Consider the following 10,421-nt stretch of genomic DNA (forward strand, 5'->3'; position numbering starts at 1 on the left):
CATTGGCTTCAGTTCCATTGAAAATAATGGGGAATGATTCATGACTGAATGAGAGCAAATGTGTTTGGTACCAGTAATTATGAGTCCATGAGAAACTTAAAGTAACCACACCAAATATCATGTGCTTTGCAATAAAATCACAAGACCTGGCAACTCTGCCCGACCACAGGCAGGTAGTAGAATCTAAAAGAGCCGGGGCTCTTTATAGAACATCGTGTCAAGTTCAAGATTTCAGTCCTTGTCTTGAAAGTACTAAGATATCTAGGCCCAGGATGTCTGAAAGATAATCCAGACCTCTGGGACCTTGACTACTCCTAACAATTCTGCCCCTTAGTACAAAAGAATTGCTCATTGTAAGGGTAAAGCATTCTTGGCAGCCGGTCCAAAAGTGTGGAACTCAGGTTATGACTACACTGTGAGAAAAAATCCACAGCACCAAGTCTCAGTGCCCGGGTCTTGCAGGGCTCGGGCTATGAGGCTATACAATTGCAGTGTAGATGGTCAGGCTTTGACTGGAGCCCAGGCCCTGAGAACTTACCCCCTCATAGGCACTCAGAACCTGGACTCCAACTTGAGCCTGAATGTCTACACTGCAATTTTATATCTCCACAGCCTGAGCCCCAACCACTTTCACCTAAGAGAAGCATACAGCACTTCACTTTAAAACAACAAATCCTAACAAATAAAAAATACCTTGTGCAAATTTCCCCCAGGGAGAGGAATGAAGAAGTAACTTTACTTGATAGTTGTTAGTTACCTGACTTCATAGTTGAAAGGTGTTCAGATACTTTGGTGATGGGGGAAGCATAGGAACCTGGGAGAGGGGGAGAAAGAGAGAAATCCCTTGCACAAAATATTTTTCAGGTTGTCAAATTTATAATTAATAGTGCCTGATTTATGCTGTAATTTTCAGTGAGGTAAATAATTAATATATTTAAGAATCTTATCATTAAAGCTAAAAAATCCCCCCTACATATACCCAGTTATTCCTATTTAGGGCAATTCTGCTCCAAGTGAAACTAATGGTTATAATGAGCTGTAGGTTTCTCTTCCTTCACCAAGTTGCCTTTTATTATAACTGCATTATTAATACACTTTATAAACTCTAATCCACAAATGATGTTTCTGTTTAATATTATGGATTTTTTTTTAGTGAATCTAGTGCTCATGAAAAATGCCACATTGTCAGCCATGTGAAGTCATGTATTTATCCATAGAAGAGGAGCAGCTTCCCCGCACTCATTCAGCTTGGAGGAATCACATAAATTCAGTTGTTTACATTTATTTAACCTTATACTACTACCAATAATAAGGAAGCCAGTAAGTATTAATTATGGTAATGTTTTAGCAATAAGGCTACCTATCCACTAGAAACTGAAGTGCTATTGCCTACTTATTTTATATAGGCTACAAAAGAAGCCGTCATGAGATGACAAATCAATCCACTAGTAGCCTGGACCAAATTTATACTGAAGTCTGAGAGGTAAAAGTTTCCATAACCATATAAATCAGTCCATTCTTTCTATGTTTTTATGCTTGTAACTCAGTTGTACCACAGTCTTTCATGGCACTTTCCCTCTTTCTCCATTTAAGATCCTGGTGTGTGGTAGATGGGAGTCAGAATCTGAACCTGGATCCCAACTGAAATTTTGCAACTGGCCTCTGGTTCTGCAACAGGCTAACGCAAAACCACGGAAGCAAATGCCCTCAAATGTTGGAATGATCAAAATTCAAATCCAGATCTGTATTTTTGCTCAACCCCCTCTATGCTAACTCTGTAACTCATATGCACAAACACATTTTGAGAGGAGTATGTTAAAGCTGGACATTGAGTCAGAGATTAACAAGTAATAGAATAACATCAGAGTAGTTGTATTTTCTGTTGAGTAAAAATGCTTAGAGTAATTTACTATTGTATGAAGTAATGCAGCTGTCTAAAAATATTCCTCTCTTCCACATGGAGAGAGAAATGACCACAAGAAATGTTCCAGAAAGCCATTTCACTCCCATGTGTCTTGTTTTGCTAAATCAGTTGCAATAAAGATCTGCTCCAAATGGTGCATTTTTTCCTGCCTTAACTTATTTTGTACTTGTTCAGTAAAACAGATTCCAAAAAAGACAGGACTGTAATTTTTAATAAGGTTTGTTAAAAATAGCAGAGCTGTGGTCAGAGAAATGACCACAGGAAGTGATTTGTTTCCTATGATCATTCCTCCTCCTCTACCACTGGCCTCTCTTAGAATCTGAGCAGAAGAGAAAATGTCATTAACCTGATTTAAAATTCATCGTAAATAGCTAATTAATTGTATAATCTACTATCAGTTCATAAATTACATGTGAGTTTCAGTCTTTGGAGGATTGGGGCTTGGTGTACTATAAGCAGTGAGAGGATTGTCAGAGCAGGGAGTGTTGTAATTGATCCCAATGACACAATGGTGTCTAGGACAAGTGTCTTTCTAATGTTGATACAGGGCCAAATGCTTAGTTGAGTGCACATCCCTTTTACTTGGTCCATGTGCCGGAGAGTTCTGGGGAGGCTATCAATGGAAGGAAGCAGTAGCCCCCAGGGTTTTTGCCCATCTGATCCATGAGAGGGGAATGGTTTGTGAATTAATGTTGCGGTAGATCCAAGAACATCACCTCTTACGTGTACTGTGAGCCTATTGTCTAACTCCCAGTACAGCGTTGTACAGAGATACTCTATGGAGCACAGGGTTTGCAGACCTCCTGAGATGTTACTCTGCTTTCCTGCACTTCGAACCTAGAGACCCAGTATGATATATGCCAGAGCAGGCATTAAAGTTGCCACTGTGATGACTATAACAGTTTTGGATTCATATATGTACTTGTACATTAGTTATGTGTGTAGGCATCTACTTAACTACAGATATGTCTCCTCTGGGAATTTTGCTGGTGTTTTAGGATTCCAACAAAAATGATCTATTTAAACAGTTGAGCACCTTTTCCTCAGCAATGCTATAAAAGAAGAAAGATTAACAAGATGCTGCAGGGTATTGTGATAGTATAACCAGAGTGACAAAAGGTAGCCTCACTAAAAGTAGTCAGCATTGCAAGGTTCATCCAAATAAGCTAGGAAGCCTCCTCCTCTTATTTCCATAAACCATCATATTAATTTTAAAAGGACTCTTCTGCTGGATGAGTTGGATAGTTATTTCATTCTAACTCCATTGCCAGTAATAATAATAACAACTGCAATGAAACTTTACAGGATGTTCTTTCCTCTTTGTCTAGCAGGGATCAATAGTTCGGCCAAGGTCTGACTGTCCATTTGCACCAGAAATGAGGTGCTGATAGATACTCAGTTGGTATGGTCAAGCTGGGAGCATTCTTACTGTAATAGTTTTGGGGATCTATTTTCTCCTCAGTGCTTACTCGGAGCAAAAGTTTAATTGGAGTTCCTTGCACAGCTTAAAGGGAAGAGTCCGACCCTTTCTATTTTCTTGCCACCCTGCCTATTTTTACTCTTAAATAATAAATTGACTGAAGCATTTTAAATAAGAATAATTTTTAGAAAAAATAATATTATATATTCTCTCTATTTTCTTGAAATGGGTCTGAACCAAAATACATGAAGAACCCTAAATCCTATTGTTCAAAACTTACTTACAGTAGTAAATTATTCAATGCAAAAGTTGCAGAAATGGGTCCTAACGGATCTAATGGACCTTTACCTTAATTTTCTATTGCAGTGGATTCTTCTAGAAAAGACTGAAGTATGCCCAGAAATACACACTCTGAAATACTTTCTCCTGCAAATCTAATGTTTTATGTTTTGCTACTGATGAAGAATTTAAATAGCTAATCTCTGAAAATATCTTGAAGAATGAAATTTTCCCCAGAGTAATCTTCTTCAATGTTTATATTTAAACTAGAGAAGAAGAGGAACCATTCAGACCAAATGAAATAATATCATAATACAGTGTAACTTATTTCTACATTATTGTTGTGTTTCACTGAAACTGTTGAGTTCGTAATAGACAAGAAATGCCTAAGAAAAAATCTAATTTATTAAAGTCAATAGGTAGAGAGGTGGGTGGGTGGGTAGGTGGCCGTGTGTGTGCGTGCTCCTCTGATTGTCCTATTCTAGCCATTTCATAGTCAAGTATATACACACGATCTCAGAACATGATTCTACAAACACTTAGGCATATGCTTAACTTTACTCACAAGTAGTCCCATTGAAGATCTAAAACCTGATTTGCTAACTGAGTGAGGAAGTGTTTTGGAAGCTATGTAAGTACAGTTAAGAACATGAGCAAACATGCTGGATTGGGACCCTAGGACTCAACCCTTCTCCTGTGGAAGTCTATTTAAGTTTGTTATTGACTTAAAAGAGAGCAGGAGCAGGCTCTTATTCTCCTTCTTACATGTTGTATTTTTACCCCTAAATATTTCCTTTACAATGCAACCATCTGCTAAATTTAGACTACCTTTTTTAGAATTTATTTTATGAACATACAAAAAGAAATCACATTGTAAAAAAGCATGCAGGCTTTTGAAATGCCATTTGTGAAATGTTCCAACTATGTACAATTGGCTCAGTTACTACAGTTCACAATTGCCATCTGAACATCTATTTTTCCAAGCATTTAAGAAAAGTGATGTGTACATTTTTCATGTGTAATTAGGCAGTGTAATGTGATCCCTTGCTGCAGTCAAGCTGCCATGTGCCGTAGCCTCACTGAATAGCTTCCAGATTTCAACCCAATCTCTTCTGTCTAGACTCTACGTTGCTATTTTTTTCTCCTAGCTTAAAACAGACTCCAATATAAAATGCCAAAAACAGAAGATTTTGTCCCTCTTTCTCATAAAGATGTGGGACAGATCTCTCAGGCCCAGACGAGAGCTGGGTCCCAGACTTTCATAAGACACGTGTCGTCTGAAACTGACATTAAAGATTGTGCAGGCATGTCAGCAGGTCATGCACAAAAAAATGCTTAAAAATATGGTTTTCATTAAGAAAATGAGTATTTTTAGAGAGGTGTGGTTCAGTTCAGATGAAAAAGAAAGAAACAAAAATTAAAGCAGCACAAGAGATCCCAAACTACAACTTTATTTATATTGCTGTTGAAATGTGGTGTATTCTCTTTATAAAGCTGCTTTTGGGAGTGAAACAATATACACCATGCCAGAACCAGGTGCATATTCTGTAGAGAGTGTTTATAATCAGAGTTAAAGGATAGCAGATTTATACTAGAAAGAACTCTCTAAGAGAACCTTTCAGTTTAAGTGCACTGCCTTAATCCTGAGAAATTATACATTATATCCTCAATTAATAGTTCTTTACCAAAAAGAAAATAAAGTTAAAATGATTTCACAGATAATTTCAAGAAACTGTATCTGATGTGATACAGTTCTAAACTGCATATTCTGTTATCAGCTTTTTTATCTGATGACAGTTTGTTTTATTTCTGCTGTGTCCATAAAATAACAAATCCAAAGAAATTATTCAGTTTCATGGACAGATGAATTTGAGTAACATAAGCAAAATACTAGGTTTTCTTTCTTTAAACTACATTTCTGCCCAGTTGTCCTGAAAATTTGCTGCAGATTATATATGCCTTCCAAAAATTACTCAAAGAAGAACTGTTTTGTCTTTTAATCTAGAAAGTACAGCTTTACAAAATTCACAATTTTTTGTGTCATGGAATTTCTTTTGAAAAAATGTTCATCTTTTCCTTTTATGCAATTTTCCAATGCCTCAAATTATGCTTTATTTGAGGTCTCAATGAAAGGGCTGTTTTTCCAATAAAAATATGCCTTTTTCCATGTTTTCTAGGTCATCCTGACTTGAAAAATAAGACTATTTTCACTCATTTCTGAATGGAAGTGTATTGTGTTTGCTCAAAACTCCATGGTTGCTGGAAAAGTGGCCTGCTTTTTTTAAAATTAAAAATCCACATTAGCAAACTTTTTATTTAAAAAATTGGCCCTTTTTAAAATTCATAGTAAAATGTGAAACTATTGAGATTTCGAGTCATTGTGCCTGCTCTTAAGAATATTTTCACACATACCTATAAGGAAGTTAACCCAAAAATGTGATTACTAAATGAAGAGTTCTTAGTAATTGCAAACAGTGAAAGAAAGTGAACCAGGCATTTCACAGAAATTCTATCATAGTTAAGGTATTTAAATCAATTTTTGCAGTAAAATCAAGGTTTCTTAAAGCAAAATCCTCAAATCTCATCCTAAAGTTCACAGTCAGCGCTTTTCATCCACTGATTTCAACGTGCTTTCTAAAGGTGATTAAATAATATTATCCCTATTTGACAGAGGGGGAAACTGAGGTACATAAAAATGAAGTGCCTGGCAAAAAGTAGCTACACAATGAGTCAATGGAGTGAAACTGATATCTCCTGACTCTTAGTCTGGTGCCCTATTAACTATATTATGCTGCTAAATTTAAAACACATTGGGTTTATTGCTGATCATTACCTATCTCCATTCAATTTTCCACTTTAATTTCAATAACCATATCAGCATGACTAGATAGATATATATACAAGGACCACCCCAGCTGTTGTATTAAGGACCCACTGTCACAACTCATGAAGCCCAACTGATTAACATGGGGATTGCACAGGGTGTAAATCAAGGCAGAATTTGGACTAATGTGTCCAGGTAGACTTTGCATTGCTAATGGATTTTTACATGGAGTGTCTATCCCACATTATACAGATTTCATAGATTTTGGGGTCCAAAGACCATTTTGATGATCTAGCCTTCAGTGTGACCTGCACAGCACATACCATAGAATCTCACTTGGTAACATCTGCATCCTAGCTTGTATCTTGTAATATTGTACATTGCTATTACATTCCTTTTAACTTTTGATAAATCATTAAGGGCCTGATTCTGATCTCCAGTCCACACATGCAGAGCACGTGAGTCATGACTTGGATTATGATGGATTATTATGTCTAACGCAGCTATCAGTGTGATTTGAAAAAATGAGGGAGGTTTTGGTCCTAAGCACCTGTTCGTAGATATCTATCTGAAAAGAGAATATGGGAAGCCCATTTCATGAGTGCAATATATTTAATGTACTTTCTGAATAAAGGGTGCATGTGAGCCTGCTCAGAATCAGTGGGGAGCAGTTTGCCTATAAGTGACTTTAAACATTCTCCTGCTAATTCAGAGATCCAGCTGCAAAACCAGTACTCAGGAACATCATGTAGATTTGTGATACTTCCAGATGATAAGCCAACAAGTGACTTATGCTCCTCCAACATGTAATTTTTTTGATCTATGACAGATAAAAGTCTTCATTTAACAGCTAATCCAAGCATAATCCAGTACAAAGTACTGCTACAAATTAAACACATTCTTCATTTTCATTATATCAGAAAACCATGTGTGAAATAATGCAATAGAATATAAATTGCTTATATTAAAGAAAACTGCAGTTTATTGTGGCATGGCTCTTACTGAAGTAAAAGGAATGTGACACTGGTAGGCTAGTGAGGTATGTATAGGTAGGATGCCATCAGAAAAACCTCCTTTATTGTATGTTTCTTACTTCACTGAAATCCATGACATGTCACCAAATGCTGCCACCATAACAGCGAAAAGTTATCACGTAAATTTGAGTGTATTATGTATATATATAAATACAATTCAGGATGTATGTAATTTGTGATAACTATAGTCACAAATTTGATATGAAAAGTGTTTTGGTGGGTCTGGATATATATAATACTCATTCTCACACACACAAATATTTCTTGTTCATACATTGCATATGTTGGCCAAGCTGTTTGTAGCCTGAAGGTTCAAGCAAAGATTGTTTATTCCTCCTCTAACAATAATCTCAGTTGTTATTTTGGTTTATGATAAATTCAATAAAGAAACGATTTGGAAACCTGTGCTGGATTAACAAGACATATGAGGCACATGGTAGAACAAAACTATATAGATACAGATCTGTACATAGACATAAGTACAGGTAAAACACAGATCATATATGCCAGAACCCTGGCTACTGAAACCCATTCACTGCCAGTTATTCACAGATCTGCCAGGCAGAGCAACGTATAGAATTGCATCATTGCATTTATGCCCTTATAGGAACAAAATCCATAGACTTGAAGGCAGAATTTAGCAATAGCAGTGGAACATGAAAAATACAGAAAATAGAGAAGTAGATTAATTTAAGGACGAGAAAAGATCCAGATAATGCATTTATTTAAATTATAGAAAAATTATATGTAAGTGCATATTGACTCTTTGTTAGTTTAGTTTTTATTAAATCATTTCTCTTCAAAGGTCATAATATACCAGATGATCAAAGGCAAAGGAAAAAGAATAAAGTACATTTGTAAAAAACTACAAGTAACCTTATTATACTTAAGATTATTAATTGTTCTTGATCAAATACTTTAAAAACAGAAATTATTAAAAAGTCAGAATTTCCCTTACATTACTCAGTCAAGGGCAAGTTAGGATCTTTTCTATTTAAATGCAAGTTCAAATTCTGTTATTAAATAAAGTCATACTTTAAAAATCATGGTCTGAGTCTTTATGGGCTGAATTTTCAAATGATTCTGCAAATGTATGAATCATTTAGCTCCAAATGTTTTGACTTTTGCCTTGTGGTTGAAAAAGTTAATAGTTCTTGAGAAGATGCAGCCAGTGGTCATCGTTTCTGCGATGATTCATAGGGTGATTAATTTTTCCTTTAATCCAAGGAGTAATGCAGAGAAAATGTTGATTTGAAATTAGGGGTGAGGGAAATGGTTTGTATAAAATTATAAATTACACGAGCAATTACCCTCAAACTCAAAGAGAAGAGCAACTGAATTTTTCCAGCATTAAAAAAAATGTTTGTTTTATTCATTATTCTTGTTTGCAGGAATCTGTTCTTCCTAGTTCTAGCTAGGCCAGGAAGCAGAAGTGCCAAAATACCACAAGAAGAATTGTTTACGTCAGTGGTTCTCAACCAGAAGTATGCATTCCCCTAGAGGTACGCAGAGGTCTTTCAGGGGATACATCAACTCATCTAGATATTTGCCTAGTTTTACAACAGGCTACATGAAAAGCACTAGCAAAATCAATACAAACTAAAATTTCATCCAGACAATAACTTGTTTATACTGCTCTATATACTATATCAGTTTTTCTCAACCTGGTGGTAGCGATTTATTTTATAATGATATGGTAAAAATAAGAAAGTAAGCAATTTTCATAATATTGTACTGTGACACTTTTGAGTTTTTTTATATCTGATTTTGTAAGCAAATAGTTTTTTAAGTGAGGTGAAACTTGGGGTACGTAAGACAAATCAGCTTCCTAAAAGAAGTACTGTAGTCCAGTGGCATTGGAACAATTTTTACAATGGGGGTGCTGAAAGCCATTGAACAAAACTGTAAACACTATATATGATGGAAGCCACTTCAAGCCAGGGGGTTCTTCTGCAGCCCCAGCACCCCTAGTTCCAGTGTCCCTGCAGGAGTCTGGAAAGGTTAAAAACTACTGGTTTACATGACAGTTGTAGTTCAGATTTCTGATTCAGGAGGTTTAAATAGTTTAGGAAAAATTCACGGGAGCATCCCAACTTCCAGATTATTTTCCAAATCAAAACTCTGAAGCTTCTGAGGTTCATCCATCACTAGTTTGGGGCCTGATCCAAAGCCTGATGAAGTCACTGGAATCTTTCTAGTGAGTTCAATGAACATTTAACCAGGCCTTTACAGAATATTTCCTGTTAGTTAAACCTAACTAACTGTTGGAACAAATGGAAAAAAATACTCTTTTCTCTTACATGATTATATGAAATTTTTTTATTAAATGGGACATGCGGGCTGCATATCAAGTTAATGTTGAGTGTTGTCTACTAAACAGTTAATCAGATGAGCTTTTATTTTTCTCCTAATGAAATATTTTCTTTTAGTATTCATTAGTACTTTTAACACATGATGAATACACCTTTTGCCATTAAAAGTCATCCTTCTGTAAAACGTAATCCCAATATTCTTAGGGTCCTGTCAATGAAAGTCAGAAAGATTGTCAAAATGTCCTAATTGTGACTTAGGGGAATCTGTGAACATTCCAATAGTCATTTTTCTGATACATTTAAAAATAGTTATCTGGCTGTATGTAGAGAAAGGGATGTCTGAATATACCCTCCTATCTGTCTTGCTTTAAATGTCATCTTTTACAACAGAAAACCTTTTCTAATGAATGCCATCCATACCTATGAGAGGTGATATTGATAGATGTGTCACTTTTTTATCGCAACATTGCTTGATGTTAGATGGTAGGTTTTATAGGGAAAATATTAACCCTTTTGATTTTAATGTGGAAGGTAACCAGTGAAGTTGTATTGTCTCCTATGTAGTGGAAAAAGTTATTTTTCCCATGTATGTTTGAGTTTCATCTATAGATGAATGTTTACCTTCCGT

At 35.8% G+C, this 10,421-nt stretch overlaps 1 long non-coding RNA gene across 1 annotated transcript; it reads left to right on the plus strand.

Annotated features, from left to right (window-relative positions):
• Window positions 1–1,222: 1,222 nt before the first annotated feature.
• Window positions 1,223–2,052, plus strand: LOC137151110 (uncharacterized). Its single transcript, XR_010919181.1, has 3 exons — window positions 1,223–1,320; window positions 1,407–1,483; window positions 1,594–2,052. It is a non-coding gene; the product is annotated as an uncharacterized lncRNA (long non-coding RNA).
• Window positions 2,053–10,421: the final 8,369 nt, after the last annotated feature.

Source organism: Emydura macquarii, unplaced genomic scaffold (assembly GCF_026122565.2).
Source record: "Emydura macquarii macquarii isolate MOO-44397 ecotype Brisbane River unplaced genomic scaffold, CSIRO-AGI_Emac_v2 contig_1043, whole genome shotgun sequence".
Lineage (NCBI taxonomy): Eukaryota > Metazoa > Chordata > Testudines > Chelidae > Emydura > Emydura macquarii.